The sequence below is a fragment of the Onychomys torridus genome, chromosome 4 (assembly GCF_903995425.1).
Source record: "Onychomys torridus chromosome 4, mOncTor1.1, whole genome shotgun sequence".
In the NCBI taxonomy this organism is placed as follows: domain Eukaryota; kingdom Metazoa; phylum Chordata; class Mammalia; order Rodentia; family Cricetidae; genus Onychomys; species Onychomys torridus.
In genome coordinates, this window is record NC_050446.1 from 26,629,718 (window position 1) to 26,645,478 (window position 15,761).

A 15,761-nucleotide genomic window follows, 5' to 3' on the forward strand; every position below is an offset into this window, starting at 1 on the left:
TGTACTCCTTTAAATGAAATGAACCAAATGTTTTTGTACTTATTTAAGTTAACCTTATAATTATTCTAATACCTATAAACAACTTTCCTTACACACACACACACACACACACAGGAGAGAGGGAGAGGTGGGTGGATTGCTTAGGCCAAATATTATGATATCTTAACTCAAAGGACACAGTAGTGCTCAAATTTGAGGCTCATATTACTTATGCTCTGGATTGGCTCCAGTGTCAGCTCCACACTTGGTGGCCTTGGCAGGTATGAGCATCCCTAGCATAGATTTGGTTCCATCCTGCCTGTAGTAGAACTATTAACCATGACTAGAGAGAGAATAGAGCCCATCTAATCAGCTGGGGTGAGGGGACGTAAAAGAAACTCTGTCTACAATGTAAGTAGTGGGAAAGAATGCTGGAAAAGCAAACAACAGGCAGCAACTCCGGCAGGTATGATCATCTCTACCTTACAGGTGAGAAAATGGATACTAATAATCCACACAAGCCTAGGCTTTCTGAGGACAGTTCCTGTTCCCAACTGAGGTCAGGTAGTAGTAATGTCATAGGATTGAGATGAAGAGTACTTGAGATGTGCAATATGAGTGTTATAATATGCTCTGTGAAGAGACTCAGTAACTCAACCCAGGTACTTATTTAAAGCCTGTGACATAGCATCAATTATGGTACCTGGTACTCTATCAAGCAAGATTACTATTATTCTCATTTAGATATTTGGAAACTGAGACCCTGAGAATATAGGTGACTTTCTCATGGTCATATAATAAATGATAATATTTCTTACTGTTTATCTGTAAGACATCACTTAAAAGCAGGCATCTAAGGTTCCTACAGTTTGTGATTGAGTATGATTTTTACATAGTTCCCCTTTCTAAGTAGCTACCTCTTTTTCTCCATCTCCCTGCTTTCTTCTTCCATGCTGTTTCACCATGCAGTGGTGGGCCTTGACTATAACCATACCACAAACCATACATATGTGTCACCCTGGGTGATTGCTGTGGGTGGGTTTGTGTGTGTGTGTGTGTGTGTGTGTGTGCGTGTGCGCGCGCACACGCGCGCGTGTGCATATGCCAGAATACTTAGTTTTTATACTCATCACTTTACTTATTTTTCTATTTAGTATGTATTTTTCTTATTTTTTCTTAAGTAAGATTTTAAAACTTAGAATTATGCAGACCAAACTTATTTTATCACCATCCTGTCTAGAATGCTGTATTCTCATGATAAATTGGGGTTCCTAACATCTATGTAATGACATATTGTGAGGATTAAATAACATGTTACAAACAATGTATTAAAGCTATATAGCATACTTTGTGTGTTTTCCATGTGACTAATTCCAATTTAGTTATTGTTCTTTCTTGAATATTTTATCTGCCTTAACTTACAAGGTCTGGAGGGGTGGGGGTGGTGGTGGTGGTGGTTGGTGGTGGTGGTGGTGGTGGTGATTTTCAAACTTGGATTTAAGCACTCTTTTTAAATGTGCTGGAATAGAAAGAGTGTATTTAAAGTTTTGCTAGTGAAGATCAACTACCAATACCCAGTGACCCCATTTGAAGGTGCGTTATTGCTAGATTCCTTGTGCCATGACTGACTGCCATTGTATGTCAGTACTTCATATAGTCACTGAATAAAATAAGCACCTAATAAATACTGCTGAACAAGTATTTAATGTTGGAAATATCAAAGAATGGGGAAAGGATCTAGCACACTACCTGGCAGATATTAGACACAAAAATTGTACTACTATTCTTATAAACAATTTGATAGTTTTTAGGTATATCTCCTTAAAATATATAAGATAAACATGAAAAGAGTGTACTGTTCCCTAGTGGTTAATGCTCTGAAGAACAAGGATAGCAATATCCTAATTCTTTTGTTCTTTGTCAAAGGCTCACTGATGTTGCTGGCAGACTATGAGATGGGTTTGGGTCTCAGGTTCTAAACCAGATGTGCCCATGTTCTTCTTTAACAGAGAGAAGCAGCCCTCCCTTGCTGAGCACAGTGCCCCTGAACATTTACCACCATTACACTGCTGGAGCTCACGCTTGCATGTATGTCCCAGTTTCTCTGCAGAAGGTAGGAATATTGTTTGTGCTCCACAGTTTCTTTATACAGTTATGGTTCTCTTGTCTTCATTACACATGGAAGTATCTGGTATCTGTAGTTTGAAATGCCAGGGACTTCAAGTAGTTAAAAAAAAAAAAAAAAAAAGTGTATAAACCTGTCATCCTAAAGGAGTATTTGTAAGCTTAGTTAACATTCACTGTAAAGTTAGTGATGCAGGAAAATGTAGTAGTACTACAACAACCTGGAGATATGCTGCTTGTGTTTTCTGACATTCTTTTCTGAGTTGATCAATGATTTCCTGTGATGATATATGTCTGTGTGATTGTGACCAGGACTATGAACTGTAGGGCGTAAATGCTCTGTGGCCGCCATGCTTCTTTCACTTAGCAATTTATTGTGACATTTTTCATGTCAGTAGCTATCATTCACATTGCTATTTTTAAGCACTGTGTAATATTTCAGTTTAATAATAAGACTACAAAAATATGAAACTTCTTTCCTGTAAATGCATTTGAGATGTTTCCAGTTTTCTCTGATAAGCATGACTTCTATACACATCTTGTACATATCTTTGTACTGATGTCTGCTGATTTAACATGCTCTTTGTTCTTAAGCACGGACTCCTAAATTTCAATATGCCCATATACAGAAGCACGACTATGCTTCAAATCCCACTGAATGCTTTTGAAATGCTAACTTAACCGTACATTCTTTGTAATCGCACTGGTTAATCAAGGGTAAATAAACCTACCAATTTACATCTCATCAACACTTTATAAGAGTACTTCTTTCTCTGAAGTTCTGTCTACTTTTGTATTAGCTGTGTTTGTTCTTAAATCTAATGAAAGTGTATGACATTTTAATTTTATATTATCACCAGTAAAATGAACTTGAATTTTTCATTCTTTTATGAACGTCAATGTTATTCCCCATGCTGACACTTTGGAGGGGTTTTTTTTTTTAATAAGAATCAATAATCATATTAAAAATATTAAAATACTGAAAGTAGTAGCTCATACTTATAATCCCAACACTTGGGTGTTGGTGATGAGGCAACAGGATTATCATTCATTTAAGGCAAGCCTTAGTACATAGTGGGTTCCAGGCCAGCCAGCCTTGTATACAGTGGGGAAAACAACCTAATTCAGAAAACAAACATTAAATCTGTAAATATTACAGGTTGTAATATGCCTTCTGAGTTTTCCGTTTTTTAAGATTTTGCTTTAATGTTTTGATTTTATTTTGTACATTTCACTTTTTTTTCCAAAAAAAAAAAAAAGGTTAGTAATGTGACTGTAAGGTGCACATGTACAACACAGGGAACATCACTAAAGAGGAGGCAGAGAGAGAGAGAGAGAGAGAGAGAGAGAGAGAGAGGATGAGGATGTCTGATATGAGATAGTGTTTTCTATATATGACAAGAAGGTGCACCCATGAAATCTTAGCATTATGGTATTCTGAACAAGACCATACATTGAAAACACCAGTTGACATCACATAATGAATTATACCCCAGCCCTAGATAATGAGCTATAGGCAGCCAATGGCTATGAAGAGAAGCTGCAGTCTTCTCCAGGGACAAATGCCCTGATAGGTTATCCAGTTCCCAGTGGTCAGTCCGAAACATGTGCACATACACACATGCACACGAGTAACACTAAATGAACTCAGTAGTTTGTATTTATATGTGTGTTTGTTATGTTTGTATGTTTGTCTGTAGTGTGTGTGTGTAGCAATAATTTAATCATGAAGTTGAAAGAAAAGGGAGCATGGGAAGAGTTGGAGGGAGGAGTATTCTGGAAATGATATTAATATAGCACTCTTAAAAACTAATGAAATAAATTTTTTAAAGTTAGTAATGAATCCCCACATTCCTAATTTGGCATCAAATTGGTGGATAATCTTCTATTTATACACCAATATTTTTATTTTTAATAAACTACAGGTATTATATGATATCATTTGTTAATATTTCAGTGTACACACTGACTCAAGATGTAAATTATTTCTTTGGTTTTTCAAGACGGGTTTTCTCTGTGTAGCTTTTTGGAGCCTATCCTAGAACTCACTCTGTAGCCCAGGCTGGTGTCGAACTCACAGAGATCCGCCTGGCCCTGCCTCCCAAGTGCTGGGATTAAAGGTGTGCGCCACCACCGCCTGGCTCTAGATGTAAATTTACCTAACCTATATTTTATATCTGCAGCACTTTTACTGAGATCTCATACTTCCAATACAACATACTTAGACTATTTTATTAAATATCAGCATTAGCCAAAACTAATGCTACCTAATTTGCTATTTCAAAATGAGTCCTGTACCCAGCCAGCGGGGTTTCAACAGGGGTGACCCACCTGTGGGAGCAAATGAAAGAGACAGGGGACACAAGGGACCACAGCAAGACAAGATTCTGATCAAGCTGCAATTTTTATTTCCCTCCACAAGGCTTATGTAGCATAGGAGGGGAGGGGGCAGGAAGGAGGGAAGGGGAAGAGATGTGGAAGGGGTGCAAGATGTGGGAGACGTGCAGGTCATGCAACTGCAAGATGTCAGCTAAGGTCACTGGTCAGGGGCCATTTGTTCTGTTGCTAGGCTACCTGACCATGGAATGCTCTTTACATTCAGTTGTCATGGCACCTGACTGTGGAATGTTCTTATCTTTGGGAGCCTCCAGTTAGTAAATGGGTGTTATTGCTCTGGGGAAGGGCAGTGTGGTCTTATGACTTGTTCCCTGGCCTAACTGGTTCAAGTTTGGTTCCTGACATCTTGGTCCTTGACAGTCCTATAAAAAGGTAACCGTACTAAACTACTTATTTAAAAAAAAAAAAAAAAAAAAAAGGTTATCACTCATATAGTAAAAGCAGAATGTTCCCAAACCTAAACAAAAACCTTGTTTGATTTTCTATTGGAATTGTCTTATTAAATACTATAATTCTTCTTTAAACCATTATGTATATTTCATTTTTCTAACTTCAGAAGGTTATGTCTTAAATTGAATTCTGTGAATATATCAACATGGACTTTCCCAAACCTTTTAAGAAAAAATTTAATATATATTTTCTTCTCAAACACAACTTGTCTTTGTATCCTTAAATCAGATAGAAAATAATACTACATCTCATGATGCAGTCATTATCTGATTCACTGTTAAGCTATTCATTGAGAAGAAAGTAGTACCCTTAGAGTCAGCTACAAAATATGACAGTAAATGTAGTAGTTGCTCATCATAGAAAGTTGATAACTGCAGCCAGAACTACAAAATATCTTCAGGTGTAATTCTTAATTTAAAAAGACATAGTACCAAGTCAGTCCCAACTAGAAGTAGATTTATCCTTTTGTAGAAAAAAAAGTGTGTGAAAATTAACTCTTAATCTTACATGTAAAAGTCATGTATTGTTTTATAATTTAAAGTCTTTGGGAAGGCTGGAAAGATGGCCTATAAGAACACTTGCTGCTCTTGCAGAAGACTGGATTGTTATTCCCAGTGGCTCAGAACCACCTGTAACTCCAGCTGTCAAAAATCCAAGGTTTTTTTTCTGGCCTCTGCAAGTCCCCACATGCTCATGCACATACACACACAGAGACAAACAAAATATTTGAAATAATAGCAACAAATTCTTTTTTCTTTTTTCTTTTGATTCAGAAGAACAAAAAGTTAAACTTCAAGTTTAAAGTCATACATATTGAAAATTTTCTTTCAGTTATCTTTGATGAGTTTTGAAAAGTAAGTAGGTTCTAAAAAGTTATTACTAACTATAATAACAAATAGTGCATGTCTAACTTTGATTTGCTATTTAAAATATGTTATCCTCATAATATCTACTCAAGATAGAAAATACTATATCTCTGTAAATAAAATGATTCTGACTGAGGCAGTCTGAGACACAGGACTCTTAATCACTCTTTTTGAGAGAGGACCTTATTTCCTTCAGGTATACTGATATATGTTGTGAAATGCTGTTAATTATATTAGCTCTCACTTTTCACTATTGTAGATTTTGTACAGAGACATGCTAGGAGAACCATTTTTGAGTAGGCAGTGTGTTGTTCTTAGCTGCAATGACCATGTTGTAGTGTAGAGGAACTTGCATGGTTTTTCCCCATAATGGAAGAGCTAATTTATATTCACCCCAATAATGAATATTTTTCTCCACACCAGCACTTATATTTTGCCTTTCTGATAATAGCGATACTATTAAGTATGGAGTTGTGTAGTTTGCATAAGGAGATTTTTTAATGTAATATTTAATAGGAAATTGTAACATAATCTATTTATGCTAACACCAAAGTGAGAGGATTGCAATGGTCTGTCCTAGACATAAAATAAGAATGAAAAGCTCCAGTATAACATTTGACAATAAATTATTTATAGATAAGAAAAGGCAAGAATTGAATTAGCTTGTGGCATGGTGTGACTCTAACTTATCTCTGGATTTCAGAAGCTATTGCATCTTTGAATTCATTTTTGCATTTATTGAATTTATTTTGTTTTTCAAATATAAGTTAACTTATGAAAACTATATTATAAAATTCTGAGCTGATGCAACTCTTCTTCATTATCACTGCTTTTCATATACCTTGAAGGTTTTCCTATGCCCAGTTTCCTGTGCTATATAATGTCATACCTAGGCACTCTTCAAATAGTAGACTATTTTTATAAATGAGTAAAGAAAGCCGACATTCAGATTAACTGCTACTAACTTTCACTGCCTGTTGTAGTTGCATCTGAAGGTACACGTAAATTAAACAAAAAGGGAAATCACGGAAGCACAAGAAAGAAGGTTTTAAAATCATCTTACAAATGCAGTTCTAAATAGCCAGCACAGATTTAACTTGAGGCTTTTCTAGGCGATTGTGAATAATGATTAGGTGAGATGTGGACCTCAGGAAAAGCCTCGAGGCATGGGTGCTCCTAGCCACTTGTTCCTTCTCAGAAATTGGTCCTCCACCTGGGAGTGTTGTTTGTCCTAACAGAGAGAAGGAAACCTGAGTTGAACACTTTATCAACCAAAGGTCATCTCGGAAGTAAAGCTTTAATAGTGCAGTACAAGGTTACAAACACAAGATACCCTCATAGATTTCTCATTTGCTCTTTTTTTTTATGTTTTAGCCCATGTATTTTATTTACCTTTAGAAATAATTACATCTGAAACTATAACATCAAGAATGTAATCACTATTTTAAGGTGTGTTCAACTATGTTCAGTGTTTTTCGATGTGGTGGGTTTCTTAAAAGACAAAAACAAACAAACAAAAAACAAAAAAAAAAAACTCCATCTGTCATTTTTATTAGAATGTAATGGGAAATCCATCATTGTAAACTTTGATACCCTCACTGTACTTGAAAGTTTTCTATGGTCTAATGTAGTAAAGTTATGAACTGGGTACATGAAACTCTGAAAGCACTGAAGTTTTGAGTTTGTCTCTAGTTCTTTCCCAACTATTGAAACAATCCATTTTATCTTCAGAGCTACTTTCTTAAATGAAACTCTTGTATCTAAAATTGTAGTAATTATATATCACCTTTTAAAATAGATATCTCTGAACAGACAAGCTCACTAAACTGTTTCCAGTTCTCACTCAGTCTCTGGGCTCACACTGGTAAGAATGCTCATCAGAAAATGGTCAGTGTATGTTCATGTAAATGCCAGCATACTCACGAGCTTTTCCATCACTGGGACAAGTATGTGAGTGAGACAAGGTAACTTAGACTTATTTTGGCAAATGGCCTCAGATATTTCAGTCCATCAAGTTCTTCTCAAACGACAGAAGGATTCAGTGGAAAGATACAAACAGTTAAAACAAAACTTTATGTAGCAAAACGAAACAGCATAAAACATATGCTTCAAAGACAGTTTGAAGCAGGGTATCACAAAGTGGCAGGAGCAGCACATTAGGTTCTGCACTGTGGACATTTAGTCAATTTTTATGAAGTGGGTATGATGAGCCTTTTCTTCTCTGAGATCAGGGAGGACTAGCTCCCTCTTTTACATTCTTTCTCCCCTTGAACTTCTAGAAGGTGAGATACTGCTTTCAATCACAACACAAATGTTGCTACAGTTCTGACAACATACTTTGTGGTGTGGACCCTTCCATTATTGGATATATGTCACAACAGGAAAGTGCACTAATGCTTTAGTTTCTGATACTGTGGGAACAACTTAACTGCACCCTCAAGAACGTTTCCTCACAAGATAGCATTCTGAAGCAGCAAGAGACACAGCTACCATCACACACCTGCAGTTTCCCTTGCCTCCTCATATCATACCCTACTTTTCCTTCAGCTCTTCATCTTCCATGGTTCTAATTTTTATTTTGGTAATAATGTATGTTATTTATGTCTGTTTTAAGACCATAATTAAATAGCTACATCATCACTTTATTTTCCAAGATTTATTTGTATTATTTTTTATTTATTGTGTTTGAGTGTTGTACATGATTGTATGTACTTGAAGACCACATGTGTGTCTGGTGCCTGTCTGGGTCAGAAGTGTCAGATCTCCTAGATCTAGAGTGATGGATATGAGCCCTCGTGTATTCTGGGTACTAAACCCAAGTGGCCTTCAAGAGCACTACATGCTCTTGACCACTGAGCCACCTCCCTAGCCCTCTAATATCAACATCATCTTTTTTTCAGAAAACTCTCACAATTGCTGTCTGCTCCAGCATAAATTTACTCGTTGAGTCCAATCCTCCCTTGAGTTCTTGACTGAACTAGTTAGTAACTGCTTAGATAGAAAGTCCTATGCCTTCAGGTTTCTGTTCACTACTATGTTTTTCTTTATGTCTTATTGTTAATATTCATTTTGTATTTACTTAATTTTTGTAATTATTTCACTCTGACATTACTAGGATGTAAGCTCCAGGAAAACAATAGCAATCAATTAATCCACTTCTGTTTGTCCCTATTATTTTCTCCACTGCTGCCATCGTTTCAGTGGTTGAAATAATGTCATGACTCGGCTGCCACTAAATAATTAGTGTTTCAATGATTATAATGCCAAGGAGTCTTTTGTTCCTTTACTTACATCATCCTTCAGTTTTCTTAGAATTTCTACCTGTCTTTTGTTTTCCCTACATTTTTACTTCATTCATTACAGTGTTTTCCGCCTGTCTGTTCTATGATCTTTCTGTCTTCTCTCCCATTGGAGCTGCTCTATTGTTGATATCCTTTGGCTGCCCAGTCACCCTGGGCTGTTCCTCCCCTCCTGTTATTCCAATTTTTTTGTATCTGTTGAGATTTGCTTTGTGACCGAGCATGTAGTCAATTTTAGAGAAGGTTCCATGCGGTGCTGAGAAGAAGGTATATTCTTTTGTGTTAGGATGGGATGTTCTGTAGATATGTTAAGTCCATTTGAGTCATAACTTCTATTAGGTCCCTTATTTCTCTCTTAAGTTTCAATCTGGCAGATCTATCCAGTGGTGAGAGTGGGGTATTGAAATCTCCACTACTAGTGTATGGGGTTTTATGTGCAATTTAAGCTTTAGTAGTATTTCTTTTACAAATGTCGGTGCCCTTGTATTTGGGGCACAAATGTTCAGAATTGAGACTTCATCTTGGTGGATTTTCCCTGTGATAAATATGTCCTTCCCAATCTCTTTCAATTGACTTTGGTTTGAAGTCTTTTTTATTAGATATTAGGATAGCTACACCATCTTGCTTTTAAGTCCCATTTGATTGCAAAGTCTTCTCCCAGCCTTTTATTTTGAGGTAGTGTCTGTCTTTGAAGTTCAGGTGTGTTTCTTGTATGCAGCAGAAGGATGTGTCCTGTTTTCATACCCATTCTAGTAGCCTGTGTCTTTTTATAGGCTAATTGAGACCATTGATACTAATGGATATTAATGACCAGTGATTATTAATTCCTGGGTTTGTTTTGTTGTTGTTGTTGTTGTTGTTGTTGTTGTTTTTGTGGTAGTGTTGATTGTTTCTCTTCTTTGGTATTTGTTGGCATGAGAGTTTTCTATTACCTGTGTTTTCATGGGGGTATCTAACTTCCTTATGTTGGATTTTTCATTCTAGTGCTTTCTGTAGGGCTGGATTTGTGGATAGGTATTGTTTAAATCTGGTTTTATCATGGAATATCTTCTTTACTCCGTCTATGGCGACTGAGAGTTTTGATGGATATAATAGTCTAGGTTGGCATCCATGGTCTCTTATTGTCTGCATAATATCTGTCCAGGACCTTCTGGCTTTCAGAGTCTCCATTGAGAAGTCAGATGTTATTCTCATGAATCTGCCTTTATGTTACTTGTCCATTTTCCTTTGCAGCTTTTAATATTTTTTTCTTTATTCTGTATGTTTAATGGTTTGATTATTATGTGGTAAGGTGACTTTTTTTTTATCCAATCTATTTGGTGTGGTGATATTTTTATTGTGCTGAAATGTGATTTTATTTTTATATTAATAAGCAAAGTTTGCCTGGAGATCAGAGGTCTCTTGCCTGGAGATCAGAGGTCTCTTGCACGGTCACATAGCAAGCCATAAGCAGAGTCAGTCAATGGTAGCACATGCCCTTAATCTGATTGTATGGCAGGCAGAGTCTCTGTGTGGTCAAGGACACAGCCAATCATGGTGACACAATCCTTTAATTCCAGTACCAACCATAGAGACCTGGAGGTCTGTATAGACAGGCAGTGGCGAGGAAGTCATGTGGCTGGGCTTAGAGGCAATGAGAAGGCCAAATAGGAGAACAATAAAAACACAAATCACACAGGAAGAAGCTCTCTCTGGGGAAGCAAAGGTGGCGAGGTGGTCAGATAAGGAAGTTGTGGCTCTTTACTAGTTCCCTGATCTCTTTGGCTATTACCTCTTTATTTGGCTCTGTGTTTCTTATTAATACGACTGTTTAGAAATTCAACTATAGTTCTGTAAGCTTCTTGTATCTCCATAGGCGTTTTCTTCTATAATTTTATTGAATATATTTTCTGTGCCTTTGAGTTGGCATTCTTCTCCTTCTTCTATCCCTGTTATTCTTAGATTTGGTCTTTTCATGGTGTCCCAAATTTCCTGGAGATTTTGTGTTATAACTTTCTTGGCTTTAGTGTTTTCTTTGACTGACAAATCTATTTCGTCTATCGTATCTTCAACTTTAGAGATTCTTTCTTCCATCTCCTGCATTCTGTTGGTTATGCTTGCATCTGTACTTCTTGTTCATTTGCTCAGACTTTCCATTTCCAGCATTCCCTCAGTTTGTGTCTTCTTTATTGCCTCTATCTCAGTTTTCAAATCTTGGACTGTTTCCTTCACCTGTTTAATTGCTTTTTCTTGGCTTTCTTTAAGGGATTTATTGATTTCTTCCATTTTTTTGTTTGTCTTTTCATCAATTTCTTTATTGATTTCTTCCAAATTTTTGTTTGTCTTCTCTATTATTTCTTTAAGGGAATTTTTCATTTCCTCTTTAAAGGCCTCTATCATCTTCTTAAAGTCATTTTAGGGTCAATTTTTTCTGCTCCTTCTGTGTTGGGATGTTCAAGTCTTGCTGATGTAGAACCACTAGGTTCTGATGGTGCCATATTGGATGTTGTTGACTGTATTTTTGCACTGGTGTCTACCCATCTTTTCCTACAATCTGTGCAAGTAGTGTCTGTGTCTGACGGAGCCTCACTTGGTCCGATTGATACTCTTGATCTTTTCTGGGCTCTTGATCCAACTGGTGCTGACGGATTCTGTGTCTCAGGGAGCAGCTCTTAGTCCATTGTGCACTAATGGGCTCTGACTCAGGAAGCAGCTATTCCCAATTGGTGCCAGGTGGGCTTCTGACTCTGGTGGTTGCTGGTGTCACTGGTGATGGTTTTGTTGTTGAGAGGTCAGGGGGAGAGGCATCTGTCCAGTCCCTGGGGCTCCAATGGGTTGGGAGAAGGGCATGGAATGTACCCCTGGAGACTGGTGGCTAGGGACATGGTCTGCTCAGTCCGGAGATGGGGCCTTACCTGTTCCCAGTCGGTGCAGGGTGGGCTCATGACTCCAGTTTTCACTGGTGTTGCAGGGGGTTGTTTTCTTAGAGAGGGTGCAGGGGAAGAGGCAGTTACACAGTCCCTGGGGCTCCAATGGCTGGGAGCTCTTTTTATAATCTTAACAATCATTATATTTTAAAATAGTTACTTTTAAAAGTGTTTTTGAGAAGAAGCAGTTGTTACCTATCTAACCACTTTTCATTTTAGCTCCACTCAAAGTCTAGGATTCCAGGTAACAAATCAACCATGTAATGTTCAAAGGCAGATTTAGGATTCTTGGCAGGGGAATTAGGCACTGCAGGAAATGGAGTGTACTCCTCAGTGCTACATCTCATATTCTTTACTCTGATGCTGAACTCTTATATGGTGAATGCTTTCATAGTTTACCTCAGTGAATGGAAATGCCTTTCCCAATACAAATACTCAGTGACTCTCCCAGTTCTCACCTATCTTCTCCTTGCTGCCCCCTTTCAGCAGTCTCTCAGTGCCTGAGTCTCTGTGGTTCCATAGAATAATGGCCCAACTACGGGGTCAAGTGTAGCTAGAGTTTTCCTGCCTGGCCCACAGTCAGGACAAATCTCTCTCACCCGCCAGTCCCACAGTCTCTCAGACCCAACCAAAAAAGCACACAGAGACTTATATTGCTTACAAACTGTATGGCTGTGGCAGGCTTCTTGTTATCTACTTCTTCTATCTTAAATTAACCCATTTCTGTTAGTCTATACTTTGCCACATGGCTTGTGGCTTACCAGTGTCTTTACATGTTGCTTTTCATGGTAGCGGCTGGTGGTGTCTCTTCCAGCCTTCCTGTTCCCAGCCTCCTCCTCTTCCTTGTCCTGCCTACCCTATCCTTCCTGCCTGGCTACTGGCCAATCAGCACTTTATTTATACAGAGTGATATCCACAGCAGTCAAGGTTTTCTGGACACCTTCAGCAATTCTCTTTTTCAGCTCACAGTAATTTGTTGAAATTTCTCTCATCTGTTGGTGGCCCATCCTCCACCTGTTGTGATTTTATTTATTTTTTTAACCCCTATAATGTTATTTTACTGGATCCTAACAAAAAGAAAAATATGTGTTCTCCATTCTGTCCTTAAATAAAGTCATGAAGTTTTTAAACAGAAAAATAGCCAGACCAGTTGGGATTTTGCAAAGATTATTATGGATACCACTTGAATTGTGGCAACATAAGGTGACATAGTAGGATCGTGTGTGTTTTCCTGTACCTGAAGCAACTCCTTTGTGTGCTCTATACTGTGTGCATTAGAGAACTCACATTGATAGGTCTGGAGATGCCTTTGATGGTGCAGTACTTTCTGTATGAAGTGCTCTTTCTACATACTCAGTAGTTTTCATGTTACTCTTCTTAATTGCTGTGCTTGCAAACTGAAAGGCTCTTTTCAGATAGGCTAAGAAAACTGCAAGACAAGTTGTTTTCATTTCTATCTCCCTTAAAACCACTGGAAAAGAAGCCTTGAATTTGAGAGGGAGCAGTGGGAGTGGGACACGGGTGGCAGAGAAGGGAAGGGGAAGATGATGCAATTATAATTTAATTAAAATAAAAATGTAATTTAACAACTATATTAGTATAGTTTAACAGATATGAAAATTTTATTCATTGTTTATGTTCTTGGAGACCTGTGTTCTGTTTAGAAATGTATTTCTTATCTTTCCACATACAGTTTAGAAAAAAAGCAAGATATTTTAAATCAATAACAACATATTCAGTCGATTTCAAGTAAAATAATAAAATAGATTATGATCATTTAAACGCAATATCTCTAACAGTATAATTGTTAAATTCCTAAAGCATTATGCAGTTTCATAATTAAAATATAAACACTCTAAGACTTGCTTGTAAATAAAAAAATAATTTTAGAGATCATTATTATCATATCCATTTGCCTTTATTGTAAATGGAAGCTATAGTTTTTCTGATTGCTGCTAACTGCTGCAGGATTTCTCTGAAAATTGCATATGCTTTTTGATTAACAATGCATTTATTTTCAGTATATGCCCTTTTTGTCTGCTTCTGACTTGTGCGCGAGCGCGCGCAGTGCGCACGCACACACACACACACACACACACACACACATCTGAGAGAGTGGTGGAGACAAAAGACATTTTATTAACTAAATAACGCTTCTCAAAGGTTTTATTCAGCTTACATAATAAATGAAAAAAGATAATATTTAAGGCTTTGTTTTTTATTTTACATGGGAATTATCATTTTAAAAACCACGTTGTGCTGTTTTTCTCATTATTTGAATGTCATATGGTTTCTTGCCTCCCCGGAAATCCTCCTGCTTTTTTTCTTTCTATCCACAGTATTTGGAGTAGTGTGTGTGACCTAGATATTGAACGTGAAGGGAGGGTGTGTTCTGCATTGCTGATGCTTACGTTGAAACTCTCATTCTCTGTGCCACAATTCCAGGGAGCACACTGCTTAATACTGTGGGGTGTTAAAAGTTCTACAGTACTGTATGTAGTCATTTTCAAGGCTGCTGTTAAAATATTCTTGAACACATTTTTAAATAATCAAATGAACAGCAGTGCTTTTATTTAGAATGTGTCAGTCGGTGTTCATAATTTACTTTTAGGTCAAACTAGATAAGGCTCAATCCAGTTTCCCTATTCTTTACCTTATACTTGGAATTACAGTAGCCTAGTAAACCTAGATATCTATCCCGAGCCAGAAAAATTAATCTGTTTTGATTTCCGGAGTTGGAGAAAGCTCTGTTAAGAACATATATTATCTAGCAGTTACATTCTAAAATTATAATGTTAATTTTGTTATGTATCAAACTACTAGAGAGCATTTCTCTAGGTTTTCCATTCAAAAAGCTGCCTTTCCAGTGTGGAATGCTGTTTTGTTTTTTAATACTTTTGTGTGAAAGCAACACCACAAAAGAAAAGCATGGATACATTAAGATAAGGTAACTGCTCTGAGGTGGAGAATAATATATGCTGAAATGTTTGAGCTTATTTACTTTTTATCCAGAAAATTTTAAAAAGGGAATAAAATTGCATCACGAGTCTCTGCAGAGAAATTAAATTACGGGCTTGCTAAGATCAAATTTGTGGTGTTGTTTATCCTTTTGTTGATAGACCAGCTCACCAAAGTACTTGATAGGTATCTTTGTACAATTAGAGAAAGCCACAAAGTACCAGGGCAGACCACCAAAATGAGATGGCTTTAAGCTAGAAATTGGGTACTGTGAATCAAATCCTCCATGCAAGGAGAATCAGAAATAAATAAGGAATGTAACTGGATAGACAGAAACCAAACACAATCCCTTCTACGCAACAAACCAACCTAAGAAAGGGGTTTAGAACCAGGACTTAGAGGGTGTGGACTTTGGAATATGGATTCATGAGAGGCAAGTGGGTATGGACAACAGACTGGAGACTTCCTACCATTAAATAGTAAGTCTAGCTCCAGTTTTTCTCTAGCAACATTGAAAGCATTACAAAGGCATTTTCAAATAGTAGAATATTCTGAATTTACCCACTGTGCAAAATTGTCCAGGTCAAGGCTGCATAGTCAAGACTCTGACACCAAAGGGCTCACATTATAGTCTGACAAATAGGAATGTAATTCTGTGTGTTACTCAGTTTTCCGTCATTGTGGCAGCACAACTTCAAAGGAGGAAAGATGTGGGAAGGGGTTGAGAATATATAATTACATCATTTCTCCATTTCCTCTCTTCCCTTCAAACCCTCCCATAT

General features: G+C 37.2%; 1 protein-coding gene across 6 annotated transcripts in view; it reads left to right on the forward strand.

Moving 5' to 3' along the window:
• The first annotated feature begins 1,992 nt into the window (after positions 1 to 1,992).
• The window catches only part of Mbd5 (methyl-CpG binding domain protein 5), a 148,296-nt gene continuing 134,527 nt past the window's right edge, over positions 1,993 to 15,761 (forward strand). For all 6 annotated transcript variants that reach the window (XM_036183292.1, XM_036183291.1, XM_036183297.1 and 3 more), the window contains exon 1: positions 1,993 to 2,092. The gene's annotated coding sequence lies outside the window, so the exon portion shown is untranslated. The remainder of the gene's footprint in view (positions 2,093 to 15,761) is intronic.